The 21749-nt window shown below is 35.2% G+C and overlaps 1 long non-coding RNA gene across 2 annotated transcripts; it reads left to right on the plus strand.

Annotated features, from left to right (window-relative positions):
* Positions 1-4685: 4685 nt before the first annotated feature.
* Positions 4686-6070, plus strand: LOC131050742 (uncharacterized). 2 transcript variants are annotated; one of them, XR_009107019.2, is made up of 3 exons: positions 4686-5174; positions 5509-5646; positions 5772-6070. It is a non-coding gene; the product is annotated as an uncharacterized LOC131050742 (long non-coding RNA). The 2 variants fall into 2 exon arrangements; XR_009107020.2 differs by having other exon boundaries at positions 5509-5635.
* Positions 6071-21749: the final 15679 nt, after the last annotated feature.

Raw genomic sequence — 21749 nt, forward strand, 5'->3', positions numbered from 1 at the left:
TCCTTGCCTTAGCAAAAACTTAGAAGGAATATGTCAATTTTATGATTTTCGCCCTGGGCCCTTTGGAAGGGTCAGGAGTGAATTTTGAGTTTTAGGCATATTTCTTCATTCTTTAAACTTGAAATCACTTCTAAGGCAAAGAAAATCATGCCTCTCTCCCATCCAAATCATGAATAGCAAGATCTTGTCTTAATTTTGCAAGAAAAGGGGAGAACTTGGAAATTTCGCCCTGGACCCTCTGGAAGGGTCAGGAGCGAATTTCTTCCTTGGCTTCAAAATTTTCACTTTTAACAATCCCACTTCACTTCAAGGAAATCCCAACATCATTTTAAACCCATGCCTAAGCTTAGCTTAGCTCAAACTTTGGAGGAATAGATAGGTTTTAGGATTTCCGCCCTGGACCCTCTGGAAGGGTCAGGAGTGAATTTCCTTTTCTAGGCTAGGTTGCTTCTTCTTGACCATCCAAATTATCTTCAAAGGACAAAACATGCTTCCTCACATTCCTTCAAGCCATAAAAAACCAAAAAATTGCTTTGACCTTGTAAGAAAAAAGGTGATTTTAAAGAATTTCGCTCTGGACCCTCTGGAAGGGTCAGGAGCGAAATTCACAATTGGGCTCAATTCTTCCACCTTTTGATAATTTCTTCCAACCTTAACATATTCTTAGGGGCAATTCCTTCTGTGTTTCATCTCATCCCTCACTTGGTTTAGCCAAGTTTGATAGCAAAAAGGGGTTTTTGAGAAAATTCGCTCTAGGCCCTCTGGAAGGGTCAGGAGCGATTTTCACTATTTTGACCAAAATCCTTCATTTTTTTTTAAGTTGAAACTTCCTCAGGAGGCAAAAAGGAGTTTTCCTTGTTTCATCTATGTCCAAAACTTGACTTTTTTCATTGCAAGATGAGAGCTATTCAAAATTTTGTTCTGGACCCTCTGGAAGGGTCAGGAGCGAAATTGCCTTCCTTGTCCAGAATTCATCATTTTGCATGCTTCCAAATCTTTGAATGATGTTCAATCTTCATTCCAAGAGACCCTGCACATAAAAATTTAGCCAAAATTAGTGACAAATAAGCTCAAATAAGATTTTCGCTCTGGACCCTCTGGAAGGGTCAGGAGTGAAATCTTCATCCCAGGCTAAACTGCTCAATTTTCAAGTTTGAAATCATTTCACAAGAAAAGGTTAGATCATTTTCAAGGCCAGGAACAAGGTTTCAAGCTCAAACAAGGTGGCAAATGAAGTTTGTGATGAATTTCGTTCTGGACCCTCTGGAAGGGTCAGGAGCGAAATTCCTCTTCCAGGCTAGAATCCATCATTTTCTTCAAGGTTTTCAATCATTTCCAATTTTCCCTTCAAAATGCCTTGCAAATCAATATTTGGTCAAATAAGGCAAGAAATGAGTCCTAGGTTGATTTTCGCCTTGGACCCTTTGGAAGGGTCAGGAGCGAAATTCGCTTTGGACCCTCTGGAAGGGTCAGAAGCGAAATTTGACTTTTTGAACTCTCCGTCAGGATCATTTTATGGAATATAACATTTAAGTATAAGTGATTTATACTTTAAGTTATATTCCATATATACTTTCAGGATGTTTGAGAGTGGTTTCAGACCTCCAGGAGTTATATTGCAAAATCTAGTTTTTGGAGGTTTCTTCAGTTTTCCAGACTTAGTCAAATTTCAGGATCAGGACATTCCAGACTTAGCCAAATTTCAGGATCAGGACATTCCAGACTTCATCACTCATCAACTTGACCTCACTCAAGAAGAACCTGCTATCCAGGTGATCCCCTTGGCGACACTCAAAATGCAAAGGCTAACAGACAAAACCCTAAAAAACAAACCCTAGAAAGCAAAAAAGCAGGGGTCCCCATTTGCAATGGGGCAATGTGTGAAATGGTCACAACAAGATGCTGACCTAATTAATGTTTTGGTGTGTTGCAGAGGGTATATAAAGAACGATAAATCATTTGTGAATGCGAGTTGTTGGCCTGATGTGCGAAATAATCTAGTGACAAGTCAGTTAAGTATGAAATGTCCGAAATCAGTATGACAAAGTAATTGTACTACAAAAAGGACTGTAACTTCAGCATATGTCAAATGCTTCTACTATAGCAGTTCACATTGCATCTTTCATTGTAATATTCATGTATCTTGCTCAAAGATAGTGTGTCTCTTCAACAAGTCCTTTGTATCTTACTCTGGAGTAGTGAACCTTAGCCTGCAAGTCCTTTCAGGAGCAGTAAGCTTCCTTTGTAGTGTGGCCTAAAACAAACATTGTAATTGTTGTTTCATATAGTGTGAGTTAGCTCTCACCATGTTTTTTCCCTCAATTTTTCCACGTAAAAATCTTGGTGTTCTTGTGTGGTGAATGCTTTGTTTCTGTTCTTTCCTTCTGCAAATCTGATTTTATATTTGAATGGTTAATAAATGCATAAGTTTTAGTGAATGCTGATTTTCACACCACCTCGGCCTCTCACTATCTGGATATGTTCAATAGGCCCATGCGCTAGCATGTGGGGCCAATGGGCCGACCGAATGTGACTAGCATGTGAAGGCCCGTGTGCATGTAAGCTTTCGGTTATGATCAATAAAACCATATACCTATTTCGCTTTCATTTTTTGTTGTGCTTTTGTGTGTGGTTGGGTTGCAAGGCCAAACAATCCGTTTTGAACTCTCCAACCTTGACTAGATCAAGCATTGAGGAGGAATTTGACACAATTAGTGGAGATGTGGACTTTCAAGGAAATTTGTTCTCTTATTGTGCAAGGATGTTGGTGACACTTTATGTTCTCTCATGTTGTGTAGAGGTTTGTAGGTTCTACAATCAAGAAATTTGTTGGAGTTAATTTGCATTTTCTTAGGTGAGGAAAGAGGATGGTGAAGGTGTGAGATAATAGTTAATAGGTAGTTGCATTCCCATAGGAAAAATAGGAAGATTTTTCATGAGAAAATAAGGGCATGATGCAATATAATGAAATTTACTCGAATACATCAACATATTTTCCATTTTCTATGCAACAATGGTTTATGTTTTAGAAAGTTGTTTTGTCTTTAGTGTTTACACATAGGATGGGACTATGCACAATATTTTAAGGTTTGACAAGTGAGTAAAGGGGGCTAAATCAATGTGAAATTAAATGTAGAATTATGTCATGGGATAGAGATAAAAATTAAATGAATGAGAACACTTAAAGATGTCTAAAAATTGCTTTGGGATCAACATTGAAAGGGAATACGGGTGGCTAGGGTTGACATAGGCTAGGAAAAAGGGGGTTAAAGCAACACAAGACTCACACACATGGGTTGAGGGCTAAAATAAACACAAAGGTTTGATAAGGAAGTTGTAGGGTACAAAAATTCATGTATTATAGGGTCTTTTGTATGAAAATTAAATGTGAAACTCAAATGAATTTAATTTATTCCATATATGGTTTTAAATGAAAATATGAATGCTTTATGAGTATTGAGCACCTTACCTGTTGGTAGTGGGATTCAAGAACTATAGTATATGTGTCCAACTGTAGGACTATTGTGTAAAGCTTGACTTTATTGGTAATATTTATAGGTAGATGGTATAAAACATGTTAAAATGTATTTGAAAATGAAAAATTCATATTGTTTATAAGTTAGACTATCCACAGTGACATTTTAAGACCACACTCTCCCCTAATTGTAATACGTCTCAGTTAAAAATAAGAACTTGTTAACCACAATAATTTGTTAAGTGTGGTCATAAAATCATATTGCAAGAATTCAAAAGACTTTTATATGTGATTGTAGTGTGTCCCAATTAGAATCAAGAACTTTTTGACCAAAGTAATTTGTTGAAAATGCTGATGAGATCATTATGACAACTCCTCAAAAGATTCCTATAAATGAGGTTTTAATTACAAAATAGATATGAAAGTCTCATAATGCATTTCACATCCAATTAGTCTCCTCCCATCACTTAATGAATTGAAAGTGCACCAATATTCCATACTTTTAGACCTATTCATAATTGAAAATGGATTTGACATAATTTGTACTTATGCATTTTAATTCACTTAAACAATCTAAAATGTTAGACCTATTCATAATTGAAAATGGATTGGAAATCAATTATAATCCTTGATTGTATTCAGTTGAAATTTCAACCATCACAAAAGATTCATAGTTGTCTCAGTTTTTATTGGATATATTCGTCTCCACATTTGTTTGGATACATTCAATTTGCCCCATTTTTGGATCTTGTGAAGTAATATATTAGTTGTGGTTATGAAATAATGGCTTATATTTCATGCGTTGTTGTGTTGGAAAATTTGATGGTGCTTACCACTGTCCCCAACGATCAATGCAGTACACTAACCAAGTCAAAGGTGTTTATATAAAATACCAGATTATATTTGTCAAATCCCTTTCATTCTCTATCTCAATCAGTCAAAATATACTTACACTCACAATGAGACAGCACAATATGACAGAACCTTGATTTATTAAATCTGCTAAAATGTTCCTGAGTTGTGATTACAGCTGGCAAAGCCATAGCAGACATGTAAAATTAACGAGGTAACTGTACAGCGTGCTTCTTACATCTGTTAGAATAAAGTATGATATCTTGTAAGATATCATACAATTGAAATCCTTGACACGAAAAGAACAACAGAGAAAGCATGACAGTGAATAATAAGTGCCATGATGAACCAATGACAGTGGAAAATGGATGCCATGATAAACATGGCAAGTTCCACTTTGTACTGATACATGGTGCAGGTCATGGAGCTTGGTGTTGGTACAAAATCGTTCATCTTCTTCAAATCTCAGGGCTTAAGGTGACTGTCTTGGATCTTAGAGGGGCAGGCATCGACCCTGTCAATCCTGATTCTGTCACATCTTTTGAAGATTATGATGGACCTCTTATGAATTTTCTATCACAGATATCAAACTCTGAAAAGGTTTGTGAGTGAGTGAACAACTATTTGTGATCTTGTTTGCTAGAGGTGGTCAAATGAGCTGTATTGATGATATGGGTGTTGTTTTAATTTTATGAATTTAGTCAGGTTGTGCTAGTTGGTCACACTGCAGGAGGGCTAAGCTTGAGCCATGCAATCCATGTGTTTGGTTATAAGATTGCAGTTGCAGTTTATATTGCTGCCACAATACTGACAAGTGGGTTTTGTTCAGAGCAAGATGTTTCAGCTGGTTTTGTACATTCCTACATTTGAATTGTTTCTTACATGCATTTTCATAAAGAAAAAACAAAGAGAGAGATGGTTGGATGGAAGTATCCATATTTATCTATTTTGTTTAGAGAAACATAGACTCGCTTGGTAATCAGGTGATTCAATTCAATAGTAATACAACATAGATGAGAACAATAGATTTATTGAGATTTTGATTAAATAATACATGATCAATTGTGCCCACCTCAATATATCCTAAGTTTTTGGCATAGCTTCATGTAAAACCTCTTCATACAGTTCTATTTAATTAAAATGATTAGTATAACTATAAACCCCCTAAACATTTTCTGCAGGGAGTTCCAGACTTGCTAAAAGTGAGTGAATTCCTCTACGGGCTTGGTCCAGAGCATCTCCCCAAAAACGTATAAAATCAGAACAGAATTCCAAAGAGAAATCCTCTATCAGCTCAGCCCTCCTGAGGTATAAATCAAGTTTACATGTCTAAAACCTCCTTGTTTGTTTGTCTGAAAAGCAGAGTATTCTGTCTTGTTATCCATTGTCTTGTGCGTGACTTTTAAGTACTGATGGGTGTTCAATATCATATTCAAAATTTCAGGATGCAGCTCTGGCTTCAATCCTCATAAGACCAGCATCATTATTGGCATTCCAGACAGCCAAATTTTATGAAGATTCAGAAGAGTTCACGAAGGTTCCAAGAGTTTTTATGAAAACATTGCAGGACAGAGTAATTTTTTTCTAAAAACAGGAGGCCATGATCAGACAGTCCTTTCTTCTCTTCAACTCTGGAACTCTATACAGACCCGCTTCAAATTGCCCACCTTTTCCCATGATTGATTATTGTAGTTCTATTGAAGCGAAAATTCTAATGTATGTTTGTTCACATATTGTATGCAACATATAACACCCTATTAATGGTATGTGCCTTTTTTAGACCTTAGCATATGCTGGCTTTGCTACATGGGTTTTCCCAATCTCCTGCATAGTTGGTTGCATTGTAACTAGTAATAGTTGGTTACACTTTTTGGTTGGAAATGCAGATGTTAAATTAAATAGATAACTGGTCTCTTGGACTTAGAATAACTACTCAAAACTATTTTTCTTCAGTTTTGTCCAATATAAAAGAGATATTCAGACTCTCTTATTATTCTTTTTTTGCTATGTTGCAGAGTTATATGGTTCATCAGCCAATAATGATATTATAACTTGATAGTTCCAAATATCAAGCAGTGCTTTTTCTTATCATTTTTTAATGATGTGGGTGCATTGTTGTTGCATTGAAAAGGAACTTTAACATAAAAAGAATGGGTTGTTTTCATATTTGTTCAGAGTTAAAATGGGTCACTAACTTCAGTTGAGAAGCCTTTCTGATAATGATAAGACCACAATATCTCTTTTCGGGGGAATGTGAGCTGATAATTGATATTGTGTTACCAACAATAAAATAATGCACGTGAAGTGCAATGTTTGTGCTGTCATGGCAGGGTTGGCTTTATGTGATTTTTCATGATTCCTTCCCTTAGTGCTTGACAACTTATTGTGCTTTTGGGCTTACTTTATTTCCATTATCTTGTGGCAAGTACACCAGTAGAGAAAAGAATGTTTGAAGTGGTTAGGTGAAAATAATTCAGTTGTGGTTTAGGGACACGTATAACCAGTCTTTAGGATGTACCAATGTTTAAGTTATAGTGTACGAGGGTAACTTAAGCATCGAGTCATCTGTTTTCCATATAAAACATCTCTTGATCAAAAACACAAAATCTGCAAATCACAATGGATTTTTACGCGATTTCTACTGGTTTGATCCTCTTAATCTGCCTTCTGAATACTGTTTTACAACAAAAAATCTGCTGAAAAACAATTGTGTTATGCGAATTTGTGTTTTTACAATTGTGTTGTTTTATATGGAGAATAGCCATTGCCCATTCTAGGGTCTGGATAGCCACATGTGTGGTTTAAAATGATAATTTTTTGTTTATTTATTTAGAAAAAGTTGTTCATTTATGCAGATGAAAACTGTTGCTGTTCAATTATTCATTATCTGTTTGTTGATTTGTTATAATTATTTTTGTCGCTGTTTTCAGCCTCTTTTTAAGCATCTCAGTAGTTCTCTTTTAGCTGTTATCTTATTTATCTTCAATTTTTTTAAGTTTTATAAATAATTTTAAGATGCAATTTTTCAATCCCAATGTAAAGGAAAATTGTATCTTTTTGATGTTAGTTTTTGTTATTAAATAAATTTATATAATTAAGCATAAACAATTTTTGATATAGTCAATTTTAAGTTGTGGGAATGATAATTGAACAATTAAATGCTATGCTAGGAAATTAAATGTGAAGGGATAAAGGTACATAGCTCTAAAATCTATGTAAGAGAATAAGTATAATGTAGTACTTGATTTGAATTACTCTGCAATAAAAGATTTCTCTCTATTTATACTCTAGCTCAAAATGAAAATATGTAAACTTATCATGAATTAAATTTGCAAATCTAGGTCAATTCTATAATCACAAATTTATCATGTGGCACCTAGATCTAATATGGAAAACTATGCACTTATGACTTCTAACTCACTTAATTTTCTTCCTTTATGGTTGAAGTAGTGATTGAGGACAACAATCCTAACACCTACGAGTGTTCTATAACCAGTATACCTATATTTTCAAAATCTATGTAAAATGTGATGAGAGATATCTAGTTAAAATGTAAATGCATATAATATGTGTACACAATTTCCAATCTAGTGTTATACCAATAACTAGGGATATGATACTAACACACATTATCCAATGAATAAATGAATGTATCATAGGGAAGGGAAAGTATCTACCAAGTATCTCTTCAAAATTCAATACGTGAAAAATAGTTCAACACACTCTCTTATTGCTATTACATGGATGCAATATCAACAATTCAATGAACGCAATATCAACAATCAAAGTAAGAATGACTCAGTGTAAATCATCTAATGTTCAAAATTGCTGGAATATGTACCCAACAATTAAAATTCTATTGTAAGCACAAGCTTACAAAAAAAAAATGAACATGATCACATCTTCTTAAAAATGCCCCCATCATTCTCAACAATTTTTGAGAATAAGATTGGTATCTCTTATCAAATGAACTAGCATTTTATTCATACACTATTATTTAACAAATTCGTTGCTTAGAAAGGGTACAATTTCTCTACCACTCGAGATCATGCGACCATAAAACTCTTCATGTGCTATTTGAGCCTGGCCTAGAACATTTATACTGCACAAAAAAACCCAACATTGATGTCATATTAAATAACAACAGTCATTGAGAATAAAAGTACTAGAAAGATAAAAAATAATTAGTTTATATGGAGCGGTGAGCAGGCATGTGGGTAGACTAGACGGATCTAGATTTTTTGATCTAGGAACAAGATTCTACTAGAAGGCATTGAATTGTGCACTCCAGTAAGGATTCAGGGATGCTAAACACATGAGAAGAGAAGGAGAGCATTGTGGAGATACATTTTAGGTGCGAGGATAGGCGTAATAACTATGCTCCATGAAGTTTTGGGGATGAAGACGATAGGAGATGACGATACGTGTTTTCGTTACAAGGGTACTTTTGGGCCATTTTCAAGGGGACGATAAGGGACGATTGTTACAAAATAGAGGAAATTTAAAAAATATATAGAAATTTCAAATATGCATATCATAACAATGATAAAACATTCATCATAGACATTAATACATAGCATTATACTTGAATTGAGATTTTACATTAGAATCAACAAACATTTTACCAAAATTCAAATGCTTTCATTCATCATTGTCAATAAACATATGTCATAAACATCCATAATAGACAAATATTAAACATCCATAACTATGAAATGACATAAGCTGTAAACAAAAAACATGGAAGTCCATAATAATGGTAAGATAGAACTGAGAAAATATATGACTGTCTATAATCTAGTAGGTTCTAAGAGTCTAAATCAAGATTAGAGCTCGAGTCTCTAAGTCACTGTCACTATAAGGGGCTCCTTCTCCTCTTGTCCCTCTTCTCCTTGTTTGCAAATGTAAAACATTAATGAGTTTTACTTCTATTTGTTTGTTTTTTCCTTAGGTTATGGTTTCTAATATTTTATTATTTTTTGGGGGTCTTGGTGGGGCCAACTAGACCTTTTATACAAGGTAAAGAAGTGTTTTTTTCAATTGGCATTGGAAACAAGTTTGGGTCATAGGGGACAACTAGAACTCCTGGGGACGGTCAGGGGACACCTAAGAGTCCCTTGGCCATCTCGAGGACTTCTGACAGTCCTCTATCATAAATGTCCCCTTTGTAGGAAACATGTAGGGTACGGGCAAAAAATGTCCCCGCATCCTTGTACAATCCCCAATATGGGGATGAGGGTACTAAGGCCGATGATGCATCCCCGTATTGTCCTTGATATGTGGATGGGGCTACCAAGTCCGAGGACGCATCCCTATGGAACATAGCATAATAACCTTAAGATCCATGGAGACTCGAGGGCTAATAATAAACAAGCCAATAGAAGATTGGAAAAGGGGATCGAGTCAGTCTTGGAAGACTTCAAACTTTAATAGGAGTCAAAAGGGAGACTCACAAGCCTATGACGATAAGAACAAACAAGGTTTTCATTTGCATCAATTTGAATCAAAGGATGAGAGGCAAAGATAAGTAGAGTGGAGATTTTTGTGACTAGAGAAGTGACCCGAGGACAAACCTAATTGGAAGGCAATATTGAGTAGATTCAACCAATTTGAGCAACATAAGCTAGAGCAGTTGGGATGGAAAGATATGGAGCAAAGGAATGGAAAATTTGATATTAGAACCTGACCTAAGGCTTTTAGGAGAACCCTTAAAAGAAGCTATGGTAACCCAAGCCTTAACCGCTTGGTTGATGTATTTCCTTTCTTTTATGGATAATGGGAATTTAGGAAAGACAATGGAAAGATTAAAAAAAGAAGTAGCTTTCTTTGTTGAATGGGTGGGGTTGGTTGGCTATCAATAAGTTAAGGAGATGGTGTGATCAAAATTGGGGGACCAATGTGAACTTGAAATCCCCATCAAATTGCTTCTTTCTGGTGGAATATCCAGTTAACCTGGTCAAGTGGAAGATATTAAGTAATGGTTCATATATGATGTACGAAACTTGGCTCTACATGAAAGATTGGGAGCCTAATTATGACCCATTGAAACATGAAGTTGAGAAGATTCTAATATAGATCATATTGTATAATTTGGCTTTGAACTATTGGGAAGAAGATACCTTGGAAGTAATTGGAGAAAAGCTAGGTCCTTTTGTCAAAGTAGATGAGAAAGTAGAGGATCATAATTTTGGAACCTATGCCAGAATCTATATTAACACTAAACCTCTTTTACCTTTACTCAATAAAGTTGAGATACACATAGATCAAGGATTCTAAAGATAGAAAGTGGAGAGGGAGGATAGTCTAGCATTATGGCCTTACCGCCACTCGAAAGGATAGTCAATGCCAAAGTGTGTGAAGACAAGCATCATAAACAATGGGAAATGCAGTTTGGATGCCCTCGAAACGGATCTAGAGCAAGTGAGAATCAACAAGGGGATTGCATTAGATGAAGGCATCCTGAAATTGGAGAAAGATAACCAGAAGAGGGCAAAGATAGGTAGAAATATTGTTAGTCCCCTTGAAGAACATGAATATCTTAGGAGCCAAAGGAAGGATCAAGACAAAGAAATAATGACAGAATAGAGTCCCAACTATAGAGGAATAAGTTGTAGGAAGATCCAATGGCATCCCATTCGAGGGATCGACAAATAATACCATACAAGAAGAAGAACTTCTGGATAACATCAAGCTAAGCTAGGATAGACAAAAACAACTAGTGACAATTGGAGAAGGGCTATAAGAGGAAAGTTTTCAAGATGTGAATCCCAATGAAAATATTAAGGATATTAGGAGAGTTGAAAGAGATAAGGAGATGGCTGAGCTATTGGAGTAAGGTTTTAATCTTATGGGTGAAGGACAATAAGACTCTATCTTAGAAGAATTGCTCCACTCTTCTATAGGTGAAGAAGAAAGTGAATATGAAGAGAAAGAGGGCAAAATTTTGGTAGAAAGGACAATTGAACAAACAAAAACAAATATGAAAAAGTTAAAAACTGGGCAGAAAGGAAAAAGGGGGAGAAAATATAATAAGAAAAAAATGGAGATAGTAGGGAATGCAAGGGAAACATGCAATTGCGATCAGGGAAGGGCGTGACCCTTTTTGAGGAATAATGAGGATTTTAACTTGGAATTTGAGGGGCATTAATGCCCCTAAGAAATGAAGTGTGATCAAGAACCAAATTGATTAAGGTAAGATGCATTTGGTTCTTCTTTAGGAGAGAATTGAGTGAGGATGAAAGTAAGGTAAGAATGAGGAAATGGAGACAATGGGAAGGTTTGTTTGTCAAGGCTCAAGTGGCCTCAAGAGGTTTAAGAAACTTTTGGCTACCCAAAAAATTGCAAGGGGAGATGGTAATGACTAGGAAAAACTAGTAGTTGATTGGCCGTAGAATTCTTCAATCCAATGAAAATTTCCATATTTTCAATGTATACATGGACCAATTTCAACAATCAGCAAGAGGGAAGTATTTGCTCAGATAACAAAGGCAATACAAAATTTAAATGGGGGTTAAATTTTGTTGGCAGGGGACTTTAATGCCACTCTCAACAATTTAGAAAAGAAGGGTTATTTAATGAAGATATCACAGATTCAAGTAGACTTTTGGAACTTTGTTGGTTAGAACTTTCTTAGGGACATTATTCCTAATAATGACCTTTCCACTTGGACAAACAAAAGAATATGTTTCACTAGTATTGTTGAGTGATTGTACTGGTTTCTCACCTCAAGGGATTGGGTCTCACTCCTGATTCTTTGCAAAGTAGATATCCTACTGTTGGTTGGCTCAAATTATTTTCAAGTACAACTCCAGTTCTTCGAGGTAGAGCTCTAGAATGTTGCCCCTTCAAGTTTAAAAATGTAATTGAGGGATACATGAATGATAGACAAAACAAAAGAGTGGTGGGGGGAGGTACAATCAAGGAATCAATTTGGTATGTTTCTTCTTGCAAAAAATTTGAGATTCATCAAAAGCAAATTAAAAGAGGAACAAAACACACTTCAAGAACATTTTTAATGAAAGGTAGGAATTGAGAAAGAGATAGTTGAATTGAATGGAAGGGTGATTGCCATTGGCATGATCATTGAGGAATTCAAACAAGAGAAAGAGCTACAACAAGAATATGTAGAAATATTAGCGAGGATATTTTTTGGCAACAAAAATCCAGGGGAATTTGGCTCAGAGAAGGGGATAGAAATATGTAATACTTCCACAAAATTTCCAAAGTAAATGGATTTTAAGAATAAAATTTCAAAAATAATGTGAGGAGATGACACAAAAGCACATATAATGGAGGAATTTAGTGGGGAGGGAATGAGTTTCTTTGAAGATCTACTAAACAAAATCACTCCATTGAATTAGAACAACAAGGATGGATCATTGAACAAAATCTTTGCTAAGATTATGATAGAGTAGAATGAAAGAATATATAGAAAAGTGTCAGAAGACAAAATTAGGAAGGTGACGTTCCAATTAAACTTGGACAAGGCTCTAGGACCCGATGAGTTCTTGATTGCCTTCTTTTACAAGTTATGGGACATTATTGGGAATGATTTGGTTAGTGCCATTGAGGAGTCTAGAAAGAAGATGACAATATTGGGAGAGCTAAATCACACTTTTTTGCTCCTAATCCCCCAAAAGAAATGAATATAGGCCAATTTCTCTTTGCAACACGATTAATAAGATTGTGACAAAATTAATGGCTAGTAGACTTAAATAAGTGTTGGAAGACGTTATCTCAGGAGAACAGAGTGGCTTCTCTCTTGTAGGTCAATTGTGGAAGGGATATTGTTGCACATGAGGCTATTCACTTAGCAAGGAAAGCCAGATTAGAAAGCATGGTCATTAAGTTGGATATTTTGAAAACGTATAGTCAAGGTGCAAGACAATCTTTGTGGAGATATCGGGGAGATTTGGGTTTGATGAAAGATGGATTCAATGGGTCAACAATTGCATCTCTGGCTCCAAATTCTTTGTTTTGGTCAATGGGTTGCCGTATGGCTTCTTTCCCTCAGGTAGGGGCCTAAGGCAGGTAGATCCAATATCTCATTTTCTCTTTATTTTCATGGTAGAGGCCTTAGAAAGAAGCATTCACACAGAGAGAGTAACTAGTAAGTGGAAAGTGATGGATGCGACTCTAGGTTTAGAGGCGATGACTCGTCAACAATTTGTAGTTGACATAATTTTATTTGGCAAGGCATGTAAAAAGGAAGACTAAGACATCAATGCCCTCTTGGATGCTTATTGTAGAGCATCAAGCCAAATGGCCAATTGGAATAAGTTTAAGGTCTTTTTCGTTAACATGCAGCTAAGGATCCAAGGGCTCCAAAGTGATATTGCAAAAATCCCTGAGCTTTGAGTTGTGACCTTCCTATGGTGATTCCTTGGGATGCCACTTTTTGTTGATATCAACAAAAAATTCTATTAGGAGATGTTGCTCAATAGTTGCAGAGCAAAGCTGGAGGCATGGAAATGTAAGTGACTCACCTTGACTAATAGAATTTTAATGTTAAAAGCTATAATTTTTACTATTCCTATCTAGTAAATGCCATTAATGAAAATTCCAAAGAAGATAGAGGAAGTCATAGTTCAAATCACGAGGAAATTCTTTTGGAGTGGAACTTCAGACCAATAAAAGTTACCACTAGTGTCTGGGATAAGATAAGAAACTCAAAAGAGGTGGGAGGATTGACATTAGAAATCTTTTCGTAGTTGACTGAGCTATGGATGCATAATTGGTTTGGACCGTGTACACAAGAAGGAATAAAAATGGGTATGTATCCTTCAAAATAAATACCTAGACTCTAGAAACCTAGCTAGAATTTCACTACTTCCAATCCATTAAGGATTTTAGCAATTTGGAATTGCATATTGGAGTGCAAAGACATAATAACTAAGCATATTACTTGGGACATCATAGATGGAAAAACAATTTAACTTTGGAAGGATTTGTAGAATGACAATGAACCACTACTCTCTAATTAGGGCCCGGGTTTGATCAAGGAAACTTCCACAATAGTGCGGGGCAACAAAGTTAAGGACTACATAGAATCTAAAATAGTTGATGGTATGGTGTAGTGGAAATGATGCTCATTTTGGGAGCTCAATGCCCCTAAAGAACAAAGGAATAATTAGAAAAGCTACTCCCAACTAAAAAAAAAAGAAGAAAGAAGATTATAGAGTGAAGATGGATACAAAATTAAGGAGGAAACAATTAGAAAAAGATTTCCTATACATCTCTTTTGGCATTGATATTGTCTCCCCAACACCAGAGTTTTTACATGGATAGTCCTGGAAAATAAAATTTTGATGGGGGATTGTTTAAAAAAGTTTGGAATACACGAACCGAGATGATGTGCATTGTGCAAAGGAGGAGAGGAAACAACTGATCATTTGAACTATTAAACTGCAACTATGCAAAGTATTGTTGGAAGTTTTTCATGAATAAGTTGGGATGAGAAAGCCAACTTTTGCAGGATGTTAATGAAGTTCTTCAGATGTGGTGAGTTTTAAAAAAAAAGTCTTTTCTTGAGCATTTGGATAGTCCCTCCCTCTAGCATTATTTGGGAAATCTAGAAGGAACACAATAGAAGGATTGTTCAAGAGAAGGAAATGGTAAAGGAAGCCATAGCACAAAATATTGAAGCATTGATTTTGGAAATAGTGAACGATGTGGCTAGGAACATTAAACATAGAAGAAGGGAGTTCACAAATTGGGACAGTGAGCTTATGAAATGTTGGTTAGGGTTCCCTTGTTCATGGGGTTAGGAAGGTTGATTTTATTCAAATTTGAGAGCATGGGAAAAATGGAAGGCTCTTAAAGTTGGATGACTGAAGATTAACTTTAATGAGATAGTGAAAGGTAACGTTAGACAAATACGAGTTGAATGTGTAGCTAGGGACCATCTTGGAAGATATTGACGAAGAAAAAATAATGTTTGAGAATGGGAACCAATAATGAGGCAGAATTCCAGGCTACCCTTCTTTGTCTAACATGTAGAGTAGACCTGAAAGTGAGGATGACACACTTAGAAGCAGATTCGTTCATAATTGTGAATTCCATATGAAAAAATCATGAACCTAATTGAAAATTGGGTAAGTGGCTTTCCCCAATTTGGATCCTTATAAAAAAGTTTTGTTGATTTCAAAGTTACATATATACCACAAGGAGAACATGTTGGCAGGAGAGTGGACAAAGAGTCATATGGAGGAGATGACAGTTATTTACATGATTACTGATAGAGGGGAAGGAGGTCATACTATCCTCAAGGAGTGATTTAAACAACATTTACATCATTTTAAATGAAAACCCGAAATAGATAGAATGAACCTTGAGGATGAAAAGATAGATTTCTATATATGTTTTGAGGGAAAGTGTGCAAGCTAATGACCTATAGTTAGATGGAGGTTATTTCTATCCTATTTGGTGATAGGCGACACATTCTAAAATGGAAATTGCAGAGAGGGACACCCCTCTAAGGCTCACTTGTCAACCACAACAAATGGCTTTTCTAGGTGAAGTCTTTGAGAAAAGGTTGAAATGTATTTTCAAAACGAGCCACTGCTTGATCATCCATGCAATGAAAGATATTTTAGGGGAAGAATTCTTAATGACCAACCATAGGTATAGATGTTTCTTCTATGTTTCTGGTCACAGTCTGGGACATGGGGGAAGAGAAGCAAATGGTGTGTGTGCTTTGTAGAAGGTTTATTTGGAGCACATTTCTTGGGGAATTGGATGATATCCTCGAAAATGTGGTTGTAGGTAGCGTTGTCCCCTTACCAAATTATTTCTATACCATTAGATTAGGGGTCGAAAGGTAGAAAAAATTCCTCTCATATTTTTTGGCAACCATAAATTCTTGGCTAAGCAGAGGAATGTGACAAGTATGAGTTTGTCTTTTTTTGAGCCAAATGAAGGCCTTGGGTGGATTTAGAACTACATCAAGGAAGAAAGATTGGTCTAGTTTGGATGTGGGCTTCTTCTGAATGAACCAACATTTCTGGGCGACGAGCATGAGGAGTAGAGCTTGTATGAGTGCTAAAGATATGGAAGAGGAAGAGGACCATAGTATCTATGGACCATATTTTCCAAAAGGGTGAAAGGATGGCTCTTCTTCTAGTGCAACATGTGTGATGGCTGGTCTCTAATATTTGAAATATCTGATAGTGGAAAACTGTAGCTCTTTGGTAACCCTATTTTGTAATTAATATAGGTGAGGGTACAATAGAATAGGATTGTAGTGTAGGGTGTAGCCCCTTAGTTGCTATTTATTGATTTAAAAAAACCAATATTAGAAAGATAACCTTAAATTTCATATTACAAGTACTTCACTGCATGTTTTGAAAGTTTTTAAGCATCTCACTTTAAAAAACTCTAAATCTTCTTTCCTCAGATCACTTGTTTCTTCAACTTTCCTGTGAGCTAGCATTGCATAGCTCGACTTACTCAACATACCTTCTTCATCATTGCTCACCTCTTGGTCATTCAATTTCTTCATATTTCCAAAAAAATTCTCATGAAAACTTGAGTTTGTTAATTTTGTGGATCAGAATTAAAATTTATCTATCACTGAATTGTTGCATAAATCTGATTGTCTTCTTTTATGTTGCAGGAGAGGAGGAGCATTTTTATTTCAATGTCCATTCTCACACATTTCATTTGGTATATGTAGTGGGTTGGGTACGGTCAAGCGATGCCTTGACCGACCATGTCTTTTGGACATGGCTGAACAAGACATCACTTGATCGTGCCCCCTCACGATAATAAATGTTTGAATGAGAGACTTCATTTATCTCTCATTCAATCATTTATCTTACCGAGGCTATCATGTGTTAACACTCCCTCTTAGCTAGGTAAGATAAATGTAAAAGGTATTGGGAGCAATATTCATAAATCGTATGATGCTTATCTTGGGACCATAGTTTCAAGATGTGAATTGCCTCTGTTGGCGATTCTATTCACAAGCTCTTGTGTGGATTGCCTCATTCGGCAATTCTATCCATGAGATCTTGTGTGGATTGCCTCAGTCGGCGATTCTATCCACAAGCTCTTACGTGGATTGCCTCAGTCGACGATTCTATCCACAAGCTCTTATGTGGATTGCCTCAGTCAGCAATTCTATCCATGAGCTCTTACGCGGATTGCCTCAGTCAGCAATTCTATCCATGAGCTCTTGTGTGGATTGCCTCAGTTGGTGATTCTATCCACAAGCTCTTACGTGGATTGCCTCAGTCGGCGATTCTATCCACAAGCTTTTACGTGGATTGCCTCAGTCGACAATTCTATCCATGAGCTCTTACGTGGATTGCCTCAGTCGACAATTCTATCCATGAGCTCTTGTGTGGATTGCCTCTATCGGCGATTCTATCCACAAGCTTTTATGTGGATTGCCTTAGTCGGCGATTCTATCCACAATCTTGAGTTATTGTAAGATTGCCACCTTCCAATAACCTCAAAAATACAAGTGGAAATCATTTGGAGGTCGTCACTTCCTTATGATTTACATAGGGCCCATAAAATAATTATTAGTATTAATAATAATAATCAATATTTACAATTTTTACCTCAGAAGTGCTCAATCTTGATTAGTAAGCTCCCTCTCAATCACAAGGTATCTTGAGTTTCTTCTAGAGAACATATTTTTCTGAACATACGTCTGAATTTCTGACTTCAGCAAGGGACACTTGTAGTTTAAGTTTGAGAGGACAAGTTCTTGCAATGTGGCCATATTCGAGACTTTCAAGGAGATATCAATATGATCTTAATCGGATCTTCCTTCAAGCGGTTAGGCTTTATAGAAGGAAACATGGCTCTGATACCATGTTAATTTTGTGGATCAGAATTAAAATTTATCTATCATTGAATTGTTGTATAAATCTGATTGTCTTCTTTTATGTTGCAGGAGAGAAGGATCATTTTTATTTCAATGTCCATTCTCACACATTTCATTTGGTATATGTAGTGGGCTGGGTACGGTCAAGCGATGCCTTGACCAACCATGTCTTTTGGAGATGGCCGATCAAGACATCACTTGATCGTGCCCCCTCACGATAATAAATGTTTGAATGAGAGACTTCATTTATCTCTCAATCAATCATTTATCTTACCGAGGCTATCATGCATTAACAGAGTTCACTATAAACCTGAACAAAATTGGTTTTCTAACGTGTTATTACATGTAGATTTATGAAAATTTTAATGCAAAAAAACAAACAAAAAACATTTCAATACCAAATGGAACTCTAGTTGAGAAAATGGAATATTGCAATTTTCCAAAGCTTTAAAGATTAAAAAATAAAATTAAAGCTTTAAAAAAGATAGTATTAAAATTTATAATATTAATATATCATTTTATAATAAAAATACTTTTTTTTATTAAAGATAGAAATACATATTTTTCATTTTTAAAATATTTTTAAAAACATGTCATAATTTTTAAAAATATGAATTTAAAAACTTGCTTTAATAATGTTGAGAAACATTCTAAATTGGCAACACAAAGTGGATGCACATAAAATCATTTCTTAGGAAGAATATCGTTGTTCATTGAATGACAAATTATTATTTAATATTTTAAAGAAAATTCTATTCTTTAGGAAGGATATCTTTATTCATATCATTCTTATTCTTTTTTAAGATAACATAAATATTTTCAATATTGATAAAATAATTTAACATAGTTTTTTTAATATTGATAAAATATTTACAATTTAAAATAAAAATTTAATTTAAAATAAATAGATGACGAAAATTATTTATATATAAAAAGAAGACATGCATCAATTTAAATCGCGTGTTGTTTCTATTTGTGGAGGTTCTTCATTTATTATGTGAGTGTAACATGCCTCTCAATCCAATGGTAATACAAGCTTAGATTCGTCATAATGCTCTGATTGAAGTGTTCCTAGAACAATATGTGAATTTTGATAGATGAATGCTTGAATATCTCTTATACTAAATGAATGAATATTGAATGCCTTTAATTACATGTACATAGAAATAACTAATGCCAACCATATACCAAGTCAAGTCATGATGGGAAATAAATGGAGAAGAGTCAATCAAAATTTGAATTTAAAATGTAAAATTTCACAGGTTCTAGATTTATGGTATGGGATTGGTCGTACATTTGAAAGATTGAATTATGACAATGCAATGATAAATCTAGTGCAGTGAATGATTGTCCATACATGGGAGATGAATGAATGTAAAGTTTATGAGAAGACATGTAAAAATGGATGTGATCAAGTCAAGTGTGTGAGAATGTTTGTAAATGTGGATAGGAAAAAGATTAGGGAATGAGCCCAACTTCACACAAGATTGTGCCTTTTGAATACATATAATTGTATTAATCCATTATCATAAATGAACCAAGAAACTGAATGGAAATTGACATGGGTATGCATAATCTACCATTATATTTTGTCCCTTCTTTGAGGTGCATGTGAATCCTAACATGAAGTATGTGTCTTAAAAAACTAATGAGAACTCACAAATAAAAAAACTAATGAGAACTCACAAACATGCATGTAATGTGAATACTTAGACATGAAAGGGATATCAAGTCCATATAAATTGATGGATACCTCTAGATGTTGGCATGTGTTTATCCTTCCATATGTGTGCTCCATGAGAAACTAGAAAATAGTAAAAATATGTGCAATGAGTAGCCATTATCATGTAAGTAACAATAATCATAAATGTAAACTAAAATTTACTATTATTAATAATGACAGGAAGAGGGAGAGAGTGGGAGTTGAAAAATATCACTTATATGGAAAGTGATATAATTCTTCACTCTATGTAGCATCTATTGAAGTTTGCAACACAAGCCTAAGATCAAACAAAAAACAAAGAACACCTTCCACACATGTGAGAAAGAAGAAAATAATTGCTATATTCCTCAAAAGTAAAGATTACACAATGAATAAAACAATGCATAAAGACTTGCTTTATAGAAAGATAGATAAGCTCTAATGTAAAACAAGGGAACTAAAATTAGCTCAAAGAAACTAAAGTTAGCTCAACTAAGTGAACTTAAGCTAAAAAAGCATGCCTCCTAAATATAGAATGCACTAATACCCCCCTTAAGTGAAACTTAGGGAGAAGTAAAAAAATCCCTAAATGTAAATGCATGAAATGCAAAGAATTGTTCCTAACAACAAAAGGCCTAATGAGGTACCTAGTACAAAATGGAAAATCTCTTGCAATTGAAGAAAATGAGAAAAATCCAGTGGGAGAAAAGTCTCCTTGAAAAGAGAGAAAAAAGAATGAAGGACTAAAAAGCCTCCAAAGCAATGTCCCAAAAAGAGTAGGAACATGAAGAACATCCTTGAAGAATGAAGAATTTGTAGACAACTATCAAATGATTACTGCTATAATGCTAAATGAAGAATATCTTGTAAAACCAAGATGATGATGAGGATCAAGAAGACAAGAATCTGCATGAGTGCCCTCGACTACACTACTCAAACAATGAACAATGGAAAACAAAGGCAAAAAAATGGTAGTTGAAGATACAAACGACACATGAATCTAATTGAGTGATCCCAATGTCACTACTCAACCATGCAAGAATAGAACTACTAGTAAAAAATATAGGTGCCAATAGTTTGAAGAACATTAATCAATTGAGGATGCATCACCTCCACAAAACTAGAATGCAAGATTGTCTATATGGTAAATGATCCATCTCATAGAAATATAGCCACTACATCCATGGGAACACATATTGCATATGTTGCTTAGTTTAAAGTAAAACCAAGGAAACATTAACACCAACAATAGAAAACCCCCCATAATGTTGACAAGGGAAAGACATGACAAATCCATTGAAATAGTGTACCACCATGTAATGCATGAAGGAGAAAAAACATTTGAATGTGCACAAGAAAGTACCTATAGTTGAAAAAGGGAATGCAACCAAAGCACACACACATGAGAGAAGAATCACTAGGATTTAATGTTGTCATGGAGGGACACTCACTTGACAAAGGTGTGATGGCAAAACAAAAGGTACTATACTACCCCCCCTCCCATGACACTTTATAATACAATGCATGTACAAATAAGGAACAACATAATGTGAAAAATCCCTAAAAACCATACACAAAAGTGACACCTTATCTTAGTGCATCTACAAATAAAGAAGTGCATGCAAAAGATGCTAAAAATGCCCAAATAGGTCAAATGCTAGAAAAACATTTGAATGTGCACAAGAAAGTATCTACAACTAAAAAGGGTATGCAACCAAAGCACACACACACATGAGACATGAATACCTAGGATTCAATGTCATTGTGAAGTGACACTTGCTTGACAAAGGTGTGATGGAAAAACAAAAGACACTACATGCACCCTCCATGCCACTTTATAATATAGTGCATATACAAAAGAAGACACAACAAAATGAGAAAAATCC

Source organism: Cryptomeria japonica, chromosome 5 (genome assembly GCF_030272615.1).
Source record: "Cryptomeria japonica chromosome 5, Sugi_1.0, whole genome shotgun sequence".
Lineage (NCBI taxonomy): Eukaryota > Viridiplantae > Streptophyta > Pinopsida > Cupressales > Cupressaceae > Cryptomeria > Cryptomeria japonica.